The following is a 17,921-nucleotide window of genomic DNA, read 5'->3' on the forward strand; positions in this document are numbered from 1 at the left end:
GGGTATAGTCAATAATATTGTAAAGACTACTTAAGGTGTCAGTGGGTGTTAGCCTAATGGAGGGATCTCTTCATAGATTACATAAATGCTGAAACACTGTGCTGTACACCTGAAACATTATATATATATATTTGTGTGTGTATATGTTTATAGTCATGGGATGATGGGATGTGAAGTATAGTATAGGGAATATAGCTAATAGTATTGTAATAAGTGTACAATGTCAGATGGGTAGTAGACTTGGTTGGGTTATCACTTTGTGAGGGGTGTAAATGTTGTTTTGTACACCTGTTTTGTATACTAAAAAGAAAAGTTTTTAATTTAAAACGTTGCAAAGAAGATACATAGAGACAAATGAAAATAATAATATGATACATCAAAATTTGGGGGATGCAACCAAAGCAATAATAAGAGGAAAGTGTATAGCATTACAGGCCTATCTCCAGAAAAATCTCAAATAAACAACCTAACATTTAACCTTAAAGAACTAGGGAAAAAAAAAAAAGTAAAGCCCAAAGTCGGTAGAAGGGAGAAAACAATAAAAATCAGAGTAGACTTAATGAAATAGAGAACAAAAAGACAAGAGAAAAAATTAATGCAACAAAAAACTGATTCTTTGAAAAGATTAATAAAATTGACAAACCTCTAGTTATATTCACTAAGGAAAAAAAAAAAAGAAAAAAAACCCAAATGAACAAAATCAGAAATGAACACCACAGAAATACAAAGGACCAGACAAGAATACTACGAAAGGCGATATGCCACTGAATTCACTAACCTAGAAGAAATGGACAAATTGTTAGAAATATGTAATCTTCCCAGACTTAATCATGAATAATTGGAAAATCTAAATAGGCCTATCAACAGTAAAGAAATTAAAAGTCATCAAAATCTCCCAAAATAGTAAAAGTCCAAGACCAGATGGCTTCTCTAGTGAATTCTGCCAAACATTGTAAGATGAGTTAATACCTATCCTTCTCAAACTCTTCTAAAAAGTTGAAGAGGCTGTACTTACTAACTCATTTTATGAGGCCAACATTACCCTGATACCAAAACCTGCCAAGGGCTGCTGGCCCAGCAGCACGGTGGTGGTGGCGGCGGTAGCGGACGCCCCGCTGCGGGATCTACCGCAGTGACCTCCACCCCGTCCCTCAGAGGAGTCCGCAGACAGGGCGCCCAGGCCAGGCCAGCTCCCTGGCTCCTGGTAGAAGCTTATCTGCCGGTGTCCATGTCAGGCCAGATCGGCCAGAGGCCATCATCAAAGAGGGGATGCTGACCAAACAAAACAATTTATTCCAACGATCCAAGAGAAGGTACTTCAAGCTTCGATGACTAACGCTACACAATGCAGAGATCGCAAGGTTCATCACATTTGAAGAGGTGCAACCAACAGATACCACCCTGGCTGATCCAGCACCAAACACGTCCACCGCAGTTCCTGCACTCGGGTAGGAAACTCATCTTGTGTCTGATAACAGAAAAGGAATGGAAGACTGGATTGCAGCTTGGACGACTGCCCAGGACAGGGAGCTTTTTGTGCCCACCCAGTGCAGCACGGACCACTTCCCAGGGTGCACCATGGATAGCCGGTTCCCACAGGAGGCGACCTACTGCAACGTGTGTCGGGAGGCTTTGTCTGGGGTCACATCCCACCGACTGTCCTGTGCAGTGTGAGAGTTAAGGCCCACAAGCAGTGCACTGTGCGCAAAATCAGTAACTGCAGGTAGACCACGCTGGCCTCGGCTCAGAAGGACAGCATCAAGGCAGAGGACCGGATTGCGATGCCCCACTAGAAGCTGGAAGGAAGCCCGCTGGTGAGCGCATAGTGCACTGTGTGTGACAAGCCCGGCGGCAGCGGCTGCGCCTGCAGCACTGGCCTCAACAGCTTCGATTCCGATGGTTTCTGGAAGGCCACATGTCCTCCACCCTGCACAAGACCCTAGTTGGTCTTTGTCAGTTCAAAAACTGTGACAACCAGGGCGTGAAACTCCTTAGAAGGTTCCAACAGCTGCAGAGCCCTGCCCAGGCCTTTGACCCCACAAGCCAAGGACCTGCCCCTCAGCTGACACTTGTTCTAGCATTCCAGATTCTGCTCTGTGCCGGTGATGACAGTGTTGACTGGGCCTGGAATCGACACCCTCAGTCTTCACAAACAGTGTCAGCTGGGAATGTCGCCCCTCGGCACAGGGAACAACCAGGCTCGCATGTGAGGCTTGGGCTAAGCCTGTGACATCGACACCCAGCTCCCGCAGATCCTGGAGAGGCTGGAAAGAGCCAGAACCAAGATGCTGGACAGGTGGCGCATCATCGTCTATAAGCCCAAACTCCCCCGGCAGGCGTCTTCTTGCACTGTCCTCACCGAGGACTTCAGCGAGGGTTCCGAGGTACAGCAATTTCCCTGCCATGAAGACTTGGTCGCAGCCCATCTTCCTCAAATCCTGACTTCCGTCCAGCGCTCGGGGGTGATCTCATTGGCGAAAGTGTTCCGCATGATGGTGAAGGACTTCATGGCTGGAATGAGGACGGCCTACAAGGAGACGACAGAGCTCGGTAAGTCAGAGGTCATGGCCAAGAAGGTCTGTTCCCTGGGCACCTAGGAGGAGGGTGTCAGGGCCAGAGGCACTCCAATTCCCTGCCATTTGTTTCCTGACCAGTGCTGTCCTGAAAGAGAAGCTGGATTCTTTCCTCAGGACCTTGGATGATGAGCCCCAGGCCTTGTCCTCTCTGTCAACCGCACTGCCCACGAGTGCCAAGGAGGTAGAAGGTAGAGACCAGGTGGGCAGCTACTGTGGCTCCATGGTGGACCGCACAGCAGGGTCAGCGTGTCCAGCCCGGCCACAGATATTCCAGTCTTGGGAACAACTCATGCCAAGAGCCAAGAGCTGGAAGAAGGCAATTTGTCAGATCACAGAAAATACAGAAAAAGATGTCGGTGAGCAGAACGCTCTGACCCACAAACAGAAGACTGTCCTAGGTCTCTATGAGTTGGAGCAGAAAAAAGACCTGTCATGTGGGATGTCATGTGGGGTCTCTGGTCCTGCTCCCCACATAGGAATGCAGGATACGGTGAGGCCAAAAAGGAACACCCACGGAGCCATAGATAAGAGAGTCATACCACTATAGTCTCACTGGCAGCTGGGTTGGAGACACAGGAGGCAGGAGCTGCACTATCCATAACCCGCCGTCCACTTGTCTCTGCCAACCAACTTCACTTGCTAGCTCAATCCGCCTCTCTGCAATCCAGAATCCACACGCCACCATGCCACACCATGCCAGGACGCCACACCACCATACTACACACCTTGCTAGCTTAGCCACGGCAGTTATATCAGTGGCTATATAACTGGTAACAGCCGACGGCCAACTAATCATAGCTGACGGCCATTTACTACCCGAGCCAGCACCTTTCTATGTGAGACCGAGAGCCTGGAAACTGCACTCCTGGCTCTGAACCCACACTCCACCACTACAGGGTCTCACCTCACAATCTACGTGACAAGCGTCTTCCGTGAGGGTTCCTGTGCCGTATTAGCCTACAGGCACATATGGACGGAAAGAAATAGTAGTCTTAGGAATGAACAATGGCAAATCCCTTCCATCTGGGAGGATACACGCTAGATTTTTGTCCTGGGAAAGGAGGGTCGCTGCCACTGGCACCTTTCCTGGTTTGTGGTACCAGACCTTTATGGCAGTGCTTGGGGTCCCTTGCATAGTTTCAACAAGTAACAGAACAGGGGACCCATAATAGGCCATAGTGAGAGCACATAGTTTCCCCGCAAAATCATCCCGGTATCGGGACCTCTGTATACTACAGTCACTTGCGGTGGCCACTGAGCCACCACCCCTGGCGTCACTTGCAAATCAGGAGTCAAATCGGCCCCCCATGGGGCTATCAGGCCCAACCATCGACAGTGGGGGCTTTGACCTCCCAGGGCCAAGTCCATTGCTGCCGTTCCCCTGCTTTCAAGCATGTGGGTGCTGGCAGCAAAATGTTTCCATTTCTGCCGTAGCCTGGCTTTAACAGAGTCTCACTGGTGGTAACTTGTAATTGAATGGGAGCAGCCGTTCGATGTAGCAGAGCTTCTACTGGTGCCGGTCCTCCCTTCCGTGGTCTCTCATTCAGGACTCTCAGGACTTCTCATAGACGCGAGGCCCAGTCACGCATCCTGGGAGGGTGTTTTGACACCCGGAGGCCTTGCTTCAAAAGGCTGTTGCAGCCTTCGATCAAGCCAGCTGCTTGTGGATTGTACGAGGTATGAATCAACCATTACACGTCCATCCTGGCAGCCCAGCGCTGCACTTCTTGCCCCGTAAAATGGGTACCCCTGTCACTTTCAATGAGTGGGGGGCGCCCATAGAGGGCGCACAGCCATGTAAGAGCGACGACTGTATATCGCTGATCCGCAGCCGGACCTGGCCAAGCAAACACCAGCCCCGTAGCAGTATCCACTGCTGTAAATGCGTATATCGCATTGCGGGCCTTAGGCAGGGGTCCAATGTAATCCACTTGCCAGCGAGTGAGGGGCACCCTCCCTCGCGTTATCTGCTGTGTCTCCCAGGGAAGCCTCTGCCTTTTGGGGCTGTCCTGGGCACAGACGGCACAGTTATAGCAGGCATCTGCTATCTCCTGCCATTTCAAAGGCAGACCCCAGCGTCTGCTCACCTGCCACGTGGTTCGGCTTCCAGCATGCTGCAATTTCCTGTGCAGCCAATGGGCCACATCAGTGGCATGAGCCCATTGTAACCATTGGACCCATGCTAGGGCATCTGCTTCATCATTACCTGGGGACACTAAGGGGGAGTGACCTGTGACATGCATCAGGGTCACCTCCTTTCTCTGCCCTAGGTCCCAGAGGTCCTGCCATATGGCTTGACCCCACAGTAGACAGTGTCCTTCCAACCAATTTTGGTGTTTCCACATAGGGAGCCATAACGTTAGGCCCGGAACACTGCCCAGCTGTCAATACAAATAACTAGGGGCCCAGGCTCGTGGCTGATTACCATCCACACAGCCCGTAGCTCAGCCCACTGGCTACTCTGGCCCGTCCCAGTATCAAACCAAATGGTGTCTGTTTTGGGCTGCACACCAATAGATGTCCAAACAGCTGCAGCCCTTCGGCTAGAACCATTGGTAAACCAGGCATCCTCAGGTACTGGGGACTGTCCTTCTCTGTAGGGCGAGGGCTCCAAGTCCTCCCCTCTAGGCAGAGCGCTTACCTCAGCCTGGGCTACAAGCTCCACAGGCCCCAGGACCTGTTGTAGCTCTGTGCTCAAAGGGCTTGAGCTAAGGGTGCTATGTTACTCCAAGTAGGCACCCCACTTGGCGAGGGTGGAGGTCAGTGCCACCCCCGTTTTGGGTCCCTGGGTACACGTACCGACCCACTCCTGGATGTGATAGGTTGTTCGAGCCAACACCCAAGCCGTTCCTGCGATGGTTTCTGTGGCCACTAGGGCTGCGTACACAGCGGCCAGCTGTTTCTCTATTAGAGAGTAGCAGACCTCCGCTCCTTTCCACAATTGGGCCCAAAATCCCACTGGCGACCGGAGATGCTCCTGCTGTTGCCAGAGGCCCCATCCATACCCCTCTTGGGTTATGTGAACATCAAGTTCAAATGGGCGGCCAGGGTCTACTACTTGCAGAGCCTGTGCCTGCTGCACTGCCCGTTTTGTGGCAACAAAGTCTTGCTCTATAGCCTCTGTCTAATCTCATGAGGCCCCCTTTTTTTTTTATCATGTTATACAAGGGCCTTGCCATTTGTGCTAAATGGGGGACAAACACCCGCCAATATCCTAGCAGACCCAAATATGTCTGCAGTTGGGAGACCTTGGTCAGCCGGGGAAAGGCTTGTATCTTATCAATAATTGCCTCAGGTGTAACCTTTGTCTTACCCGACCACACACACCCAAAAACTTGATGGATAAGCCAGGGCCTTGGACCTTTTCCTCATTCACCGTCCAGCCACGTGACTTCAGGTGGCAGAGAAGAGAGGGAGCTGCTTGCTCTAAATCAGAAAGAGAATCTGATGTTAATAGAATATCATCGACATAATGAAACAAGGCCACAGAGCATGGGCGATCCCACTGTGCCAAGTCCTGGGCCACGAGCCCGTGGCAGATAGTGGGGCTGTGTAAGTATCCTTGCGGAAGGACTTAAAAAGTCCACTGCCGCCCGTCCCAATTAAAAGCAAACTGCTCCTGACACTGGGGTGCAATGTCAATGGAGAAAAAAGCATGTGCCAAGTCCACTACATAGTGATATGTCCCCAGGTGGACAGTCAGACGATCCATTAAACCATGTACTGAAGGCACTGCAGCATGCAAAGGTGGTGTCACCTTATTTAACTCCCTATAGTCCACAGTCATTCGCCAGGTCCCATCTGGCTTCTTGACAGGCCATACTGGGGAGTTAAAGGGACTGTGCATTGGCCTCAAGTATGTGCCTTCTCCAATTCCAATATTGTACGACCAATCTCCTCCTGCCCTCCTGGCAGGCAGTACTGTCGCACTGTAACCACGCGCCAGGGCTGTGGCAACACTTGAGGAGGGTGGTGAGCATGCCCGCGTGTCACCGCTTTCACCACCTGGATCCGGAGACGAAACTCTTCTACCGACGTCTGTAAGCTGAGGCCATGTAGCACGTCCACCCCTAGAATATACTCCAGAACAGGGGAGACATAAACCTTGTAGGTACGAGGGGGAAGCCTTCCTATACCAGTGGTGCTTTCACAGTCACAGTCTTTCCCCCGTAGCCATCAATGCAGATTGCTGGTCTGGGGAACAGTTCTGGGTTCCCATAAACGAGACTGCAGTCTGCGCCAGTGTCAACTAGGGCCAAAACCCTCTGCACATAGAAGGGGACCAATGTATGGACAGTTCCACGTGGGGCCTCCGGTCCCTGCTCGTCCCCTCAGACCGGGTACCTTGGCCCCACCTGTAATCAAGCTGAAAGGAGTCGGCCTCTAGTGGCTGCATGAAGTCCTGGAGGGACACGGGTCGTGCTTTCCCAGACTTCTCCTTTATGCTTCTCCAGAATTGTTGTTCCAGACGCAACTGTTTCCAAAGTTCCAGCAGGAGTGCATTGGGTTGTCGGTCTATTTTTTCCCGATTGACCCCTGCTGCCATGAGATCATGCCACATCTGTGCATGAGTGTTACTCTCTGAGGCCCGCGACCTCGCCCCTTTACCTTTGGTTTGGGCTTCCAGGTCTCAACTGTGCGGACCTTCTGTCTTAACTTCCTTTGCCTCTGGCTTTCAACATCCCCTAGGGTGGTCATGGCAACAGTCACTTCATGGATCCGTCGCCCTACATAAGGTGTTAGAATAGCAACCAAGGATCCAAAAGCACTCGCAGGTGCAGTATCCAAAACAAGATTTCTCATGCTGGCTGTAAAAAGCTTGTCATCCGGCCCCTGCATGTTAAGGTTAAAAACAGCATGTCTCATACCCATTTCACAGATGATTTGAGTAAGTTCCATATACGACTGCCATTGACTCACAGTGTCTGGCAGCTCGCCAGCCTGTCCCCATACTGTGTGTACCTCAGCAGTGAGCCACTCCATTAGCGAATGATTGCCCTGGTCCTGGGTCAACCTATGGCAATTCTGTACCCTTTATTGCAGGGCCGGATGCACTGTCATGAAGGTTAGATTTTCCATCTCACCTGGGGAGCAGAGAATACTGTCTGCCCCGTCATCCCATAAACGTAGTAGCCAAGCCGAGACTGGCTCTCCAGGGCTCTGTCTGTACTGCCTCCCCAGCTCCTGCAACTCAGTGGGAGTGTAAGGGACGTAAGTTGTGAACTCAGTCACAGCTGGGTTACCGGCAGCAATGCCCCCGGGGCCCAAAGGTTGCTCACATTTTACCCTTTGCTTCAAGATTGGCCGGGCTTGGGGGTTGGGAGCTACATTGTCTCCACTCTCTTCTATGCCTCTGCCTCAGAGTCTCCACTGTGGGGCACCTCTTCTAACAGGCGGACCCGGGCTTCCAGCGCTTCCAACCGGGACAACTGGTCCGGCCCCTGGGCCATTTCATTAAGTGCATTTTCCGTGTTGAGACTTAAGGCCTTAAGCCGTTGAGACCGTGTTGAGACCCTGAGGCCTTAAGCCCACAAGGCCGGCTGTAGCCTTCTCCTCCTCCGGCAACCGCTCAGCCAGAGCCTGCAGGGCCCTCTCCACGCTGACCAGAGAGCCATCCATATCCTCCCACCCCTGCTTGGGGGTCCAACTCCTGAGAACAGTGGCCACTGGGCACCACACACTGTGCGGGGGCCACACGTCCTTCTGCCCTGAGTCAGACTCCATTCCTACCTGGTCGGAATCCTGCTTGCCGTGCCAGGTGTCTGAGAGGGTGGTGGCCTCGGTGTATAATGTCCACAAGCCTCGGAGCCAACAGCAGAAGCAGATCAACAAAAGGAGGACAACGCCTTCCACGGCCAAGAGGGAGGTGTGCCATCTGGAGGCTCGAGTCTCCCAGGCAGACCCCGCCTCCCGTTCCCAGTGCTGCTCCTCACAGGCCTCCCGAAGCTGGGCTGTCACACGCACAAAGTACTCCACCATCCTTCGGAAAGTTTTGGCCGACACCATACCCTGCTCGCTGCTCCATTTGTCATGTGGGATGTCATGCGGGGTCTCTGGTCCCACTTCCCACATAGGAATGCAGAATATGGTGAGGCCAAAAAGGAACCCATGGAGCCATGGATAGGGGAGTCATACCACTATATTCTCGCTGGAGGCTGGGTTGGAGACACAGGAGGCAGGAGCCACATGATCCACAACCCGCCGTCCACTTGTCTCTGCCAACCAACCCCACTTCCTCACTTGCTAGCTGCAATCCACCTCTCTGCAATCCGTAATCCATACTCCACCATGCCACGCCAGGACACCACACCACCACGCCACACCACCTTGCTAGCTTTGCCACGGCAGTTATATCAGTGGCTAATGGCTAACCAGTAACAGCCGATGGCCAACTAGTCACAGCTGACGGCCATCTACTACCCGAGCCAGCACCTTTCTATGTGAGGCCGAGAGCCTGGAAACTGCTCTCTGGGGCTCTGTCCCCACAGACCTGAAGTTGGATGACAGAATGTGCCACAGCGACAGCTGTGGGGTTGCCAAGTGCAGAAGCCTCTGCGAAGTGTCCAAATCCCCATATGAAAAGCTGATAAGCAAAGGAAGTTTGTCACTGGGTAGTTGTGCCTCTTTTCCTCTCCCGTCAGAAAACTGGGTTGGCCTGCCAGCGCTGAACACAAGATCTTGTTCAGGAATGTTTGGGCTGGGTATCTTGTTCCTTGCCTGGGGTTCAGCCATCAGTGGCTTATTAATTAGGGCCGATCCCTTTAACTCGGAACTAGAAAACCTAGGGTATTACACAGATGAGTGTGTCATGAACAGCTGTTTGGCCTGGATGCGAAGACATCCCTGGGCTTCAACAACAAGCTGATGAGCACCCAGAGAAGTAAGTGCCGGATGGAACCAAGAACATGATGTGGTATCTGGTTCTCGGAACCAGAGTTGCTGCATAGAACCTACAAAGACTTGGAGCAAAACGCCCTGCTGGGTGTGATGAGTAGCCCATCCTACTGCCCAGTCTCCAGGGAACTGCTGTCCTCAACATCTGCAGCTAGGCCAGAGGGACCCACTTGCATGGGAGGGCACCAAGGAAGATGACACTTTCGCAGCGCCGGCGTTCGATGATGAGCCCTTAGTTCAGGTCACTGTGTTTGGCACTATGCAGATGGCTGTCTCTCAGGCCATTAAGCTGCAACATCACTGCATTGCCTAGTGTCACTCAGTGACGATTTCCATCCTGGGGGAGGAGGGCACGTCTGGACAAAGAGGCGTGGATGCAGCCAGGTCCCCTTGGATTATCCACAAGAGCCGGGCACAGATGCTCACTAGGGACCGGTCATGTGAGGACACCCTGAAGTCCTGGGAAGACACACAGAAGTGTGCACTCATCATTCGCCGTCTTTCTCTCTGCAACCGGAGACCTGTCCCAGAAGAAGACCAGTTTGCACAGGCGGCAGGAGCTCACGCCCACAGCATCGGGGAGATAGCTGAGTGCCATGAGACGTGGAGCAGGAATTCGCCCATGCCGTTCATGCCTGCTCCAAGTCCATGAACCGAGTGCACAGCACAGTGGGGCTGAACTGCAGCTTTTTCCAGGAAATGGTGAGTAACATTAAGCCTGGGACAGCCAGCGGGGCTGCTGCTGGCCTGGAAGATGGCTCGGTAGTTGGATCCGGAGCGGCTCGTGCGGCTGCTCTTGCTGAGATGGGCCAACAGCTCAGGAAGCTGCGGACACTCCCTGGCTGTGCCAGCCCATGGCACAGTGATGAAGAGAATGTAATGTTGGATCTTTCCAAATGCAGCCTCAGCGGGAAATTCCATCTGGTGACCAAGTTTAAGAAGGAGAGAAACAACATGAACAGAGAAGCTCACAGTAGCCTGGGAGCCCCGGTACACCTCTGTGGGGCACGGAGGAGATTGCAGCCTGGCTGGAGCAGCTCAGTCCCTGTGAGTATATAGGGACATCTTCACAGGGCACGACATCAGGGGCTCTGAGCTGCTGTACCTGGAGTGGACGGACCTCAAGGACCTTGGAGTGACCAAGTTGGGCCACATGACAAGGATCCTGTGTGACATCAGGGGGCTGAGCCAGAGACCCTGCCGCCAACGCCTAGCCTCCGCCCTCTGGGCCTGTGTCCTCTGCTCTCACCACCTTGGCTGGGTGGGGGTAGGCGACACGCGGTGCAGCCTGTTCCTTCTTATGGTTCTACTCCCTTTATACGCAACAGAAATCCTCTCAGACACCCTTCTGGGCCACCTCGGGGTCTTGAACACACCAACACGGCTACCTTTGGAAACGCAGCTTTCCAACCTGGCATCGCGAGGGGCACAGTGCCACCACCTCTCAGCTCTCACTGACCCTGGGCCAGGTCTGGCCTCCTGCGCACCCGGCATCGCAGCAGAAGCGGCATGTCTGGGCCACACATTATTGTCCTGTGGGGTCCTGTCTGTGTGACACCATCTCCCGGACATTCAGACGCCTGCCGGGCGGGCTCACAGGAGCGAGGTCGGCCAGCCCGCGGGGGCCACACTGGAAAGTGCTGTGCCCGCCTGTCCCCAGGTGCTTCTTTACTGAAGCCCGAGGTTGCCCACTGCTGATGTCCCGCTGATTAATAAGTTCTTTCAAAAAGCTCTGCCTTTTCTGGTTTGAAAGCGGCCCGGGAGCATTTTCAGTTCTGTTCATTTTAATTTGACATGAAGAGAAAGAAAACCTCATTCCTCCTTAAGCCTGTGAACAGGTAGTCACGTTCTTGGGCTGACGAGCCTGCTCCCCGTGCGCCTCAGGTCTCTTCCGAGGGGCGGGCATGGGGTCACAGTCCCATCTGTCCCTGGACACCGAAGCCGCTGCCGTGCTGCCTGGGGCCAGGAGCGCCAGATGGCCGGTGGCCTGCCCGGGAAAGGCGAGTTCAGTATTTCTGTGGGAGAACAAGCTGCCACCAGGCAGAGCAGCCCTGGATGGGCAGTCGGGCCGTCCTGAGAGCCTCTGACACTGCGGGTAGCTTGTCGTCTGGCTCTGCCAGGCTCCAGGTCTCCGCAGGTATCAAAGGCCCCATCTTCCTCACTGCCTTGGACTCACTGCCTCCGACTCTGCCTACTTCTCCCCTCCAGAGTCAGCCGCACCTCACAGGGCTACGGTCCACCCTGGAAAGGGGTTTCTATGGACTGCTTTCTATGACCAGTTCCTGCATGTGCCGGGGACCCACACCACTAAGTGGAAGGCTGAGCCTTAATGCCTATGGTCGGGCCGCTGACCATGTGAGCGGACTGGGCAGGAGGGCAAAAGCGTGGTGCAGAGTCACTGTAGGAGGCCCATTGGGGGCTCAGAGCGGAACAGCATTTATTACCACTCGCTTTGCAAGCCCCCCTGCCGGCTCCCCTGACTGGCTCCCTGCCAGGTCCCCATCTTTCGTGTGGGGTGCTCCCACTGGTGGTCCTGCATGCTGGGCTGAGGCAGAGACCCCGCCCCTACCCCGGGGTTCCACGACCCACTCCTATGTCTGCGTGTGGCATGGTGGTTTTTGGGTTTCCGGGAAAGGAGCCCCATGTTCTGTCAGGGCTGCCTCCCCATTGGAGATGAGACCTGACAGCTCTAGTCACCTTTTCTGCCCCTGAAGGTGGAGAGGGAATCTAGCACCAGAAGTCACTCGAATTGAAAGTAGAGATCATGGGTACCTATGCCAGCAGTTTCAGAACAGGGCCTGCCCTGTTGATTGATGCAGGGGACACCTGGGGCTCTCAGGGGCTCCTGGACAGGGCAAACTAGAACTAGGGTGAAGGAGGAGGGCACTTCATGCCCTCAGCGCCCTTCCATTGGGAAAGCTTAAGTTTTGCTCAAGCGTGGTGTTTAAAATTCATATGTTGTCAGCGATTAAAGCAACACTGTTTACATAAAAGCCATTTTTCTAATCCCAATAAGTTAGAAGTGAAATGAGTAAACATGATTGTCTCATGAAACTGTCAGTGAAGGGCCAGGTCCTCATTTGTTGTAAATCTTTGTTGCTGCACATGGGGCTACTCTTCTGCTGGCCCAGGACCCCTGCTGTGTGACTGGCGATGTTTACCTTGGGCCACAGGGGTCTTACTGTCCCATCACTGTGCAGGGAGAAAGGAAGCCACCCTGGAGAATTTTGGAGAAAATGGTTTTGTGTCTCAGGTGGGTCCTACACTCATATTTATGATCTTAATTTTACAGTGCCCACCATGGAAGCAAATGCCTATGTATTGCTCTGTACATAGTCCATATTTGGGGTTGTAAACAAGTTGTTCTGTGTAGAAATAAAACAAGCCTGTTTTTTTGTTGTTTGTTTTTTTTAATCAAAAAACAAAACAAAACAAAAATCCTGGCAAGGACACACACACACACACACAAAAGGGAATTACAAACAAGTATATCTAGGTGAATATGATGCAAAAATCCTCAACAAAATATTGGCAAGCCGAATACAACAATACACTAAAAATATAATACATCACAATCAGGTGGGCTTCATTTTAGAGGTGCAAGGGCAGTAAAAAAACTAAAACGTTTTCCTTTAAGTTCATTAACAAGACAAGAATGCCCACTCTTACCCCTGTTATTTAACATAGCAATGGAAGTCCTACACAGAACAATTAGGTAAGAGAAAAAAAAAAGAGGCATCCAAATTGGTAATGAAGAATTAAAATTCTCACTCTGCAGATGATATGGTTCTTCTATATAGAGAGAACCCTAAAGATTCCACCAAAAAAACCCTATTAGAAACAAACAAATACAGTAAGCTTCAGGAGGCAAACTTAATGAACAAAAATCTGTTGCATTCCTGTTTACTAACAATGAAATTTCAGAAAGAGAAATGAAGGAAAAAAATCCCATCTGCAATTTCAACAAAAAGAATAGAATACCTAAGAATAAGCTTAACAAACGAGTGAAGGACCTATACACTAAAAACTACAAGACATTATTAAAAGAAATTGAAGAAGACACAAAGAAATGGAAAAATATTCCATGTTCATGGATTGGAAGTATCAGCATAATTAAAATGGCCATATTACCTAAAGCAATATACAGATTTAATACAATCCCCATCAAAATCCCAATGGTATGTTTTAAAGAAGATAGAACAAAAAATCATCAGATTTGTATGTAACCATAAAAGACCCCGGATAGCTAAAGGAATCCTGAAAAAAAAGAGCAAAGCTGGAGGTATCATACTACCTGAATTCAAAGTATACCACCAAGCTACAATAATCAAAATAGTATGGTATTGACAGACAAACATTCACACAGACCAATGAACAGACTTGAGAGTCCAGAAATAAAACTACATGTATAAGGACAACTAAGTTTTGACAAAGGAGCCAAACACATGCAATAGAGAAAAAAGCCTCTTCATTAAATGATGCCAAGAAACTTGGAAAACCACATGCAAAAAATAGATTGCTATTTGACACCATATACTAAAATTAACTCAATATAAATTAAAGACTTAAATATAAGACCTGAAACAATAAAATACATAGTTGAAAATGTAGGTATTAAACTTATGGATATTGGGTTCAAAGAAGATTTTATGAACTTGACTCCCAAAGGCAAGGGAGGAGGGTAAAAGCAAAAATAAATGAATGGGACTATATCAAACTAAAAAGCTCCTGCACAGCAAAAGAAACCATCAACAAGACGAAAAGGCAACAAACTGAATGGGAAAATATATTTATAAATAATACCTCTGATAAGGGGCTAATTTCCAAAATATATAATGAACTCTGACAACTGAACAACAACAAAAATCAAACAAGCATATTAAATAATGAGCAGAGGAGCTGAACAGATACTTCTCCTAAGAAGACATACAAATGGCCAACAGATATATGAAAAGATGTTCAACTTCACTAGCTATAGGGGAAATGCAAATCAAAACAACAATGAGATACCCCCGCACACCTGTCAGAATGGCTATTACCAACAAGACATAATAACAACTGTTGAAGAGATTGTAGAAAAAAAAGGAATCCTCATACACTGCTGGTGGGAGTATAAATTGGTTCAACCACTATGGAAAACAGTATGGAGGTTCCTCAAAAAATTAAGAGTCGAATTACCATATGACCTAGCAATCCCTTTTCTGGCTATCTACCCCAAAATTTAAAAACATTTATCTGTAAAGATGTATGTACCCCTATGTATATCATAGCATTATACAGGGTAGCTAATTCATGCAAACAATCTAAATTTCCTTCGACAGATGATTGGATAAAGAAGTTATGGTTCAAACATATAATGAAATATTACTCAGCCATAAGAAAAGATGAAATACTGCCATTTGTGACATGATAGATCTTGAGAGTATCATACTAAACAAAATAAGTATGACAGAAGAGGAAAACAACATATTATTTCACTCATAAAACAGAAAGCAACAAATGGACAAACAAAACAAATAAACACACAGACTATAGACACAGACAACAAAAAGGTGGTTACCAGAAGGTAAGGAGGATGGAACAGGTTGAAGAGAGTAAAGAGGGTCAAATATATGGTGATAGAGGGAGACTAGACTCTGGGTGGTGAGCACACAATGTGATATATAGATAATGTATTACAGAAATGTACACCTGAAACCTATGTAATATTAACAAATGTCACACCAATAAGTTTAATAAAACACAAACAAATTACAGATAGAGCTTTGGGGAGAGCCTTCCCTCCCTACCGCCACACATACTGAGGTCCTTTTCCCCCAAGTTTTATTCATATTTTTCTGTGTTCCAACATTATTTTTGCCCCATAGTGTTCAGTCCTAAAAACTCACTTCTCTGTGTCAGGGTCTTCATTTCTATCTAAGTGTATTTTTAAGTCTCTGTTATATTTCTCAAAGTTTGCTTCAATAATAATAATAAAGTAACAAGCCATTGTTTATTGTATACTTACCATATATGGCTCTGTGCTACATGTAAACATTTCATCTAGTTCTGATATCTTATCAAGGTGTATATTATTATCTTCATTTTACAGATGAAGAAAAATAGTCTCAGATTTTGTGTAACTGCTCATGGGTATATAGAAATATCTCGACCAAGCTTCAGTTCCCTGATGTTAATTCCCAGCAATTTTTTTTTTCTTTTTTTACTGCAGGATACCCCTTTCCAAACCTTTATCAATTGTTTCTTACGGGATTGGCTTTCAGTACATTCTACAGGGTGTCAGCTCCGTGTGGGAACTTCCGACAACTGTACGGTAAGTCACCTTCCACTGAACGTGCCTGCCTGTTTTATTTTGGCCATAATAGCAGTTATTGCTGTCTATGAGTATATCTGTTATGTTTTTAACACAGAGAATGTTAAATGGATCTCTTCTGGGCAAGAATAGTCATTTACTTGCTGGAGTTTTGGCTGGAGACAAGTTTGTTCCCGCTGCACAGTATCCGGGCACTTGTTGTTTAATGCCATTGAATTACTTCTTGTAACAGCAGCTCATAAAGTTCTATTGTTCTGTTATTTCCTTTCCAATACTAGACGCACAACTGAATAATAAATGGGGACAAACCAAGAATGCTACGGGCACAAAAGGAAGGGACACAGAGCAATGTGCTTCTTTGTTGCAGGGTCCTTACCACTATTTTCAAAGTATTTTAATGACTCGTTGACACAATTGCTCAAAGTTTGCTTCCAGTTGACAAGTGTTTCTCAGTTGCTTTCTAACGCCCCTCCTTAACACACTTTGCCAAATGCCGTTGCTAATCTGCATGCCCTGTCCTATGTCTGTCTCCTTTTTTCTGTATAATTATCAGTCTGTTTGCTGTTTACTGTAGCAGTGGGAAGAGTTAGGATTTGTTCTCTTCAGTCGAAATAGAAACCTGCTGAACCATAGATGAATATAAATCTTTTATAGGACAGAAATGTGTACAACATGTTTAGTGATTTAACATTTCTCAGAGGGGGGTACGGTTTACCCATTTTTGTATTCAAAATCCATGTGCATTATACAAAATTTGTTCAATATCAGGAAAACAGTTAGTATATTATTTCCTAGCCAAAAGTTAGTAAAGAAAAAACAATTTGGTAATTTCAATAAATTGACATTTATTTTCCAGAAAAATTTTACACTCATTTAAAAAATATCTCTTTGAACTCATATAAAATTTAATTCATACAGGTCTGACAATTAAGTTTACAAACTAATCCTAAAAAAAGTGCTACATACCCCATTGCTGAATATCACTGCGGTCAGCTTCAAAGTACTCTCCTGGGGAAGCCAGCATGAATGCCAGTGCCTAGTCCACCCTTCAAAGCAATTTTGGAACTCTTTTTCTGGAATGGCCATCAGAGCTGTCGTCAGATTGCCATTGATGTCCTGAATGTCATCAAAATGTCTTCCTTTCAAAATTTCCTTCATCTTTGGTTAAAGAGAGAAGTCATTGGAGGCCATATCAGATGAATAGGGAGGGTGTTCCTATACAGTTATTTGTTTACTGGCTAAAAACTCCCTCACAGACAGTGCCGTGTGAGCTGGTGCATTGTCGTTGCAAGAGCCATGAATTGTCGATGAAAAGTTCAGGTCGTCTAACTTTTTCATGCAGCCTTTTCAGCACTTCCAAATAGTAAACTTGGTTAACTGTCTGTCTAGTTGGAACAAATTCATAATGACTAATCCCTCTGATATCAAAAAAGGTTAGCAACATCATTGCAACAAGTTCATGAACTTAATTGTCACACTTTGTATGTTGTTTCTGTAATAATATTCATCTCAAATAAATGGCTGACTTCATTCTTAATAGTATCCAGTTAAAATCAAATGGAAAACAAAAATTCCTATTATTGTTATTTAATTATTCTGGAAGCACTAATGAAAGCCATAAATATGACACTGAAATAAGAGGTATTATTATTAGAAAGGAAATGCAAAATTATCCTTATTTGCAAATGGTATAATTATATACCAAGAAACACAGAAAAAAATGAACTGAAAATTTATAGAAATTAATAAGAAATTAAAATCAAATATACTGATGCAAGATGAATACGAAGCTCTTTCCTCATAAATGACCCATCAAGACAGGCTTTTTATAATAATAATAATAGTTAGTATAAATATAATGTAATTATAATAATAAAAATAATGTAATTTATTATTATTATTATTATTATTATTATTATTACTAAAGGTGACCTCTAGGAATCTCCCTTCAGAGATGCCTCTGCTTTTGATGAACACGGTGAAGATGGCATGTGTCCTGAGCATCAAACCGCAGCACAAGCTCAAATTCCTAGGTCCCTTCATCAAATGTGTCACCATCACCCTAAAACTTGGCAATCTGACAGATCAAATGCAAATTTCAAAGTGAAATTTGGCACCATATTGACGCAGAAGGGTGG

The 17,921-nt window shown here is 47.8% G+C and overlaps 1 pseudogene across 1 annotated transcript; it reads left to right on the top strand.

Annotated features, from left to right (window-relative positions):
* Positions 1-1,228: 1,228 nt before the first annotated feature.
* Positions 1,229-16,012, top strand: LOC308492832 (diacylglycerol kinase delta-like; annotated as a pseudogene). Its single transcript has 6 exons — positions 1,229-2,576; positions 2,655-3,010; positions 9,065-10,977; positions 11,355-12,119; positions 15,682-15,783; positions 15,881-16,012. The product of its transcript is annotated as a diacylglycerol kinase delta-like (transcript).
* Positions 16,013-17,921: the final 1,909 nt, after the last annotated feature.

This window comes from Rhinolophus hipposideros, assembly GCF_964194185.1.
Source record: "Rhinolophus hipposideros genome assembly, chromosome: 25".
Classification (NCBI taxonomy): Eukaryota; Metazoa; Chordata; class Mammalia; order Chiroptera; family Rhinolophidae; genus Rhinolophus; species Rhinolophus hipposideros.